The 6,610-nt window shown below is 36.7% G+C and overlaps 1 pseudogene; it reads left to right on the forward strand.

Annotated features, from left to right (window-relative positions):
* Positions 1-2,132: 2,132 nt before the first annotated feature.
* On the forward strand, positions 2,133-2,849 carry LOC100442761 (ankyrin repeat domain-containing protein 49-like; annotated as a pseudogene).
* Positions 2,850-6,610: the final 3,761 nt, after the last annotated feature.

The following is a 6,610-nucleotide window of genomic DNA, read 5'->3' on the forward strand; positions in this document are numbered from 1 at the left end:
AATTCCAGCTTTCATATCTGAGTACTATAATTTCTATATTCCCCTGGGAGTTATTCTATCACCGTTTTATGTTATTGCTATGTTTGTTTTTATGCTCGGCATGAAAACCTAAGACTTCATGGCACCAGATTCCATGCTGCTGATTCACTATTTTATACCTCAGCTAACCCCTCTGAGAAAAGTACTATTGAGATATATTTCTGTTTGAGAGAGCTATGATTTTACTAATCAACAGAAAGCCCATTGCTGAACAAAAGACATGTATTTGAGTGTGTTCATTATGCATCCTTGGCATAACTGTAAGGCTTTGTATACAATGAGGACTAAGGAAAGTGTTAGTTCATTCAGAAAGTCAGTCAAAAGCAGCTGTTGATTTCAAACAGTGAGAACAAATGAATGAGGTAGGAAATTTAAATGCGTTGTTTGAAATTTCATTAATGGGGTGCATTTAATGACAGTGGGAGCATGCATAAGGGAGACTTAATTATATTTAGCTCAGCTTCTTGAAATGGAGGTCTAAAACCCGAATGATATGATATATATTTTAAGCCGTAGGTAAAAGGAAACATAATTTTAAAAATGATATTATGCTTAATTCTGATTGGAATACAACAGGGAAAACATATTTAGATCTAGGTTCCTTATTTTAACAAACATAAATATTCATAGGGAAGTGTCTAGGGTAGTGAAGTATTCAGAAACTGCACCACATGAAGAATGGGGAGGGCATTTACCGAATTTTAATCCTGGGAGGATGGCTTCATGAAAGTAGTATCATTGAATGACTGAAGAACTGCTTTGTGGCTGCAAACTCATTCTATGTTGTTCTACAAGGGCAGAAACCATGAAGAAGTGAGCACGATGATAGGGTTTCCAAGCTGCTAGAACTGCCCAGTGATAGAATCAGTGTGGCAGAAGCAGAACAAGATGGGACAAGAAAGGGAAATAGTTCAAAGAGTAAGAAACTGAATGAGGAATCATATTGCAGACAAGACCCAAATCTCTACATAAAAGGAATCAAAACCAGGGGAACTTTTTTTCCCAATAAAGTTTATTTTTTCGGAACAGTTATAGGTGTACAGAAAAATTAAGACCGTATACAGAGTTCTGGTATACCCCACACCCAGTTTCCCTTATTATTAACCACTTACATTTGTTACAATTAATGAACCAACATTGAAACCATATTTTTAATAACTGAAAGTTCATAGTTACCCAGATTTGCTTAGTTTTTCCTTATGTCCTTTTGCTGTCCCAGGATCCTATCCAGGATACTACCATACACTCACATCATGTCCCCTTAGGATCCTCTTAGCTGTGAAATCTTCTCTTAATTTTCTCATTTTTGGTTACCTTGGCACTTTTGAGTACTGGTCAGATATTTTGTAGGATGCCTCTCAAATAGGATTTGTCTGTTATCTTTCCTCACAATTAGACTGAGATTGTGGGCTTTGCGGGGAAAACCACAGAGGTAAAGTGCCATTTTCATCACATTATATCAACATGGTTTCTCACTGCTGATGTTGGCCCTGATCGCCTGGCCATGGGTGTTTTCTGGGTTTCTTCACTGTAAAGTTACTCTTTCCCTCCTTCCTTTCCATGCTGTACTCTTTGAAAGGAAGTCACTATGAGAAGCCTACAATTAAAGAGTAGAGATTTATGCTCCCTTTCTTAAGAATGGAGTATGGAAACCATCATTCTCAGCAAACTAACACAAGAACAGAAAACCAAACACCACATGTTTGGTTTCTACTCATAAGTGGAAGTTGAACAATGAGAACACATGGACACAGGGAGGGGAACATCACACACTAGGGCCTGTCAGGGGATGGGAGGCAAGGGGAGGGAAAGCATTAGGAGAAATACCTAATGTGGATCACGGGTTGATGGGTGCAGCAAACCACCATGGCACATGTATACGTATGTAACAAACCTACACGTTCTGCACATGTACCCCAGAACTTAAAGTATAATAATAAAAAAATTGTTAAAAATGCTACCGGAAGTGTGATGCACGGCGGCTATTTTCCCTTCTGTCAGATCTTGATGAATAAAGCAGTCATAATTCATCTCTAGAAAGATTATTTATACCCTGGCATTTGAAATGCTTTTTATTTAGAATAGTAGTAAAAATGGAAAAAGAAAAAGGAAATAATGATAGAATACCAGACCAAGGGAATTCCTTGGATTTTTCCGAACACTTTAACCAACTTGAATTTTTGGAAACTCATGGACACCTTATTCCTACTGGTACTCAAAGTCTTTGGGTAGGCAATACTGATGAAGACGAGGAGCAAGATGAAAAAAATGAAGAGTGGTATCAATTGCAAGAAAAAACAATGGAAAAATACCCAGGCAAATTGCTTCTTTGGGCTGCTGAAAAAAATCGGCTTACTACAGTGCAGAGACTACTTTCTGAAAAGGCTGCTCATGTGAACACTAAGGATGAAGATGAGTATATCCCTCTTCATCGTGCAGCCTACAGTGGACACGTAGATATTGTCCAGGAGATCATTGCATGGGGGCAGATGCTCATGCAGTGACTGTGGATGGCTGGACGCCCCTGCACAATGCTTGTAAGTAGAATAATATAAGTGGCTTCTTTCTTACTGCAGCATGATGCAGATATCAATGCCCAAACAAAAGGCCTCTTGGTCCCCTTGCATCTTGCTGCTGGGAACAGAGACAGCAAGGATACCCTAAAACTCCTCCTGGTGAACTGTTACATCAAGCCAGGGCTGAAAAACAACTTGGAACAAACTGCATTTGATATTGCCAGGAGGACAAGTATCTATCACTACCTCTTTGAAATTGTGGAAAGCTGTACAAATTCTTCACCTCAGTCTTAACAGTTCTAGTAATTTTCTTAAGTTTCTAAGTACCAGTGCCTCCTTTGTGTAAGATGTAAAGTATTCCCATAATCAAAGTTGACATTGAACATCTTACTACAAAAATTCAGTGGTATTCGTTATAATGTTCTTCCAAGTGAATTGCCTGACTTTGATGTCAAAATGTATTTGAAAGTTGTTTGCATGCATCTTTAATAATTAAAAAAAAGAATGGAGTATCTACATGATTTACTTGGAATTCTTTTGAAAGGGACATTTGTTTCTTCTCCATCATTTATTTAGTCATTTTCAGTATGGACTTATGGATATTTATATTACACTTTGGCTTATAATCCAATACTGCTATATTTTGTTGTTCAAATCGTTCCAGCTTTTTCCATTGGAAGTTCTTTCAGTTGGATTCTGTGTCCCTCTGTTCCTCTGACATAATCCCATCATTGTGAGTTTCTTTTAATTTTTAAGCGCTTCCTAACTTTCTGATATTACAAGATGCTTGAGGCTCATCTTGTTTGTTTCCTGCCCCAAAACTATAATCAGCCATTTCTCCAAGGAATCCTGGTTCTTTTTAATGGTTCCTATAATTGTATTATAGACCAAAATCTGGATTCTAGGTGTGTTCATTGCTGCTGGGATGCTGTTCTTTCTAGCCCCTCTCAGCTAACAGAATGAGGAAATACATATGTATATACTAAATTATGAATATACATTTATCCATAAATATTTCTGTATCTGTATTAAACTAAATATAAATTCACACTGATGTCTCCAACTGTAATGAATTACCACATGGACAATTCCATGCTTATCTATAACCCCTTGCTTATCTGTAACCTCCCACTTTAACAGTGAGGAACCTGGCTCCCACACTTCTACTGCACATTTACTTAATTGTTCAGTTGCTGCATATATGTGTAGCAGTATCTGGATCATTAATCTGTTCCCCATAAGAAACAACTTTATCAAATAGCATACAGTGCTTATTTGAGTCCCTTTTGACTTTAGTCTTATAGACTTTACTTTTAGACTAAAGTTACATAGGTTAGCACCTATCCTACCCCCTTCAGTGGTGTAGTTTTGTGTATTTGCAATACAATCAGAATCTCTTATCACAGTCTGAATTCCTTCCTGGGATTCTTGGAGCTCCTAATTTTTTGCTTGTTTGTTTGTCTACATTAAGGTTCTCTCTTTGTGCTATAAAATTCTATAAACTTTGAAAGTAATGTCATGTATCTAACATTATAGTATCATGAAGAATAGTTGTATTATCCTAAAGATCGCTTGTGCTTCAACTGTTTAACCCTCTACCCCTCCCCCGAACCACGAATCTGTTTACTACATTTATAGTTTGTCTTTTTCAGAATGTCATATAATTTGAATCATACAGTATGTGGTCTTTTCAGACTGACTTCTCTCACTTAGCAATATGCATTTAAAGTCTATCGGTAGCCTTTTGTGGCTTGATAGTTCATCTCTTTTTAATCAGTGAATAAACATCTATTCACCTATTGAATGACCTCTTTGCGGCTTCCAGTTTTTGTCAGTTATGAATAAAGCTGCTGTAAACACTTGCTTGCAAGATTTTCTGTGGAAATAAGTCTTTAAATAGGAAGATGATGGCTGAATTATATGGTAAGACTATGTTTAGCTTTGTAAAACATTGACAAACTGTTTTCCAAGATGACATTTTTCATCCCTATCAGCAATGAATGAGAACTCTTGCTGCTTTGCTAGGATTTCTTTTTGGGTTTGTTTTTTTGTTTGCCATTTAAGTAGGTATGTGGTAGTATCTCATTGGTTTAACGTAAAGTTCCTTGATGACAAATAATTTTGAAATTTTTTTCACATTGTTATTTTTTATCTGAATATCTTCTTTGATGATGTGTCTATTCAGATCTTTTGCCCATTTTTAAATTGTTTGTTTGTTTTCCTATTGTTGAGCTTCAAGCGTATTTGCGTTTTGGATATAAGTCCTTTATCACATATGTGTTTTGTAAATGTTTTCTCCCAGTCTGTTGCTATATTTTCATTGTTTTTTTTTTGTGTGTTTTTTTTTTGACGTGGAATCTCACTCTGTCACCCAGGCTGGAGTGCAGTGGCATGATCTCAGCTCACTGCAACCTCCACCTCCTGGGTTCAAGCAATTCTCCTGCCTCAGCCTCTGGAGTAGCTGGGACTACAGGTGCACCACCACACCCAGTTAATGTTTGTTTGTTTTTTTTTTTCGGTAGAGACCGGGTTTTACCATGTTGGCCAGGATGGTCTCAATCTCCTGACCTCGTGATCCGCCCTCCTTGGCCTCCCAAACTGCTGGGATTACAGGCGTGAGCCACCATGCCCAGCCTTCATTCTTTTAATAGTGTCTTTCACAGAGTAAAAGATTTTAACTTTAATGAAGTACAACTTATCACATTTTTTTCTTTCATGGATCATGCTTTTTTATTACCTCTAATCACCAAACCCAAGGTCACCTAGATTTTCTTCTGTATTTTCCTCTAGAAGCTGTATAATTTTGCAATTTATATTTAGGTCTACAGTTCGTTTATTTAAGTGGTCATTTCTAGACATTTTTTGAATTTTGACATTCAATTGTTCCAGTACCATTTGTTGAAATGGCTATTTTTTCTCCATTGAATTTCTGCATTTTATATTTGTATATTCCTTCTTGTACAATGAGAACGAATAGTCTATAAATAGGCATAATGAGAACTGTGGTTCTCAGTATCAATATAGTTACTCATTGCTCAAATCTACAGTACAATGATTAGTGGTTTCAAAGTTACTACACCAATGCCACTACCAAAACAAATTTCCTAAATAGAGTTCAAGGTTTCTTTGTTGTTCCTTTTGGTCTTTAAAATAAATCTCAACAATTGTATCTAGTGATATATTCAAAAGTTACTTGAACAAATCCTGGTTTTCTTTTGTATGCTTTTGATAGCTATTTGATATTAACATAGGATCAATAGTCTGTGTTTAAATTTCATTTTAGCTTTCCTCCATCTTTATTAATTTATTTTGATTATTTAGCATATGTAAAACATTAATATGGAATCAAAGGAAAACTATAAAAAGATATACTCAGAAAGACTCCAGTTTCTTCTGTCACTCCTATACTGTATTCCTGCCCATTCTTGTACATTACTTATTACTTGTTATAGTAAGGTTTATTTGACCCCTCCAAATCTCATGTTGAAATTTGATTCTCAATGTTGGTGGTGGGCTTAATGGGAAGTGTTTGGGTCATGGGAATAGATCCCTCATGAATAGATTAGTGCCCTCCCTGGGTGGTGGGGGTAAGGGAGTTCTCACCCTATTAGTTTCCTCAAGAGTTGATTGTTAAAAAGAGACTGGTATCTTTCCCTGCTCTTTCTTGCTTCCTCTTTCACCATGTGATCCCTACACATTCTGGCTCCCATTCACCTTCCACCATGGGTAGAAGGAGTCTGAGGACCTCAACAGAAGCAGATGCTGGCACCATGCTTCTTATATAGCCTGGAGAACCATGAGCCAAACAAATGTCTTTTCTTCATATTTCCCAGCCTAGGTATTCCTTCATAGCAGCACAAATGGACTAAGACATTAAGTAACTAATTTTTTTAGTGTCTGGTTTATTCTTCCTGTGTTTCTTTTTGCAAAATAACACACACACACACACGTGCGTGCACACACATTATTTTTTAAAATTCTCTGTTTGGATTATTTAAAAGTCTTTAATTGTTTAGAGCAGTTTTGGGTTCACAGCAAAATTGAGGGAATGATAC

The sequence above is a fragment of the Pongo abelii genome, chromosome 4 (genome assembly GCF_028885655.2).
Source record: "Pongo abelii isolate AG06213 chromosome 4, NHGRI_mPonAbe1-v2.0_pri, whole genome shotgun sequence".
NCBI lineage: Eukaryota > Metazoa > Chordata > Mammalia > Primates > Hominidae > Pongo > Pongo abelii.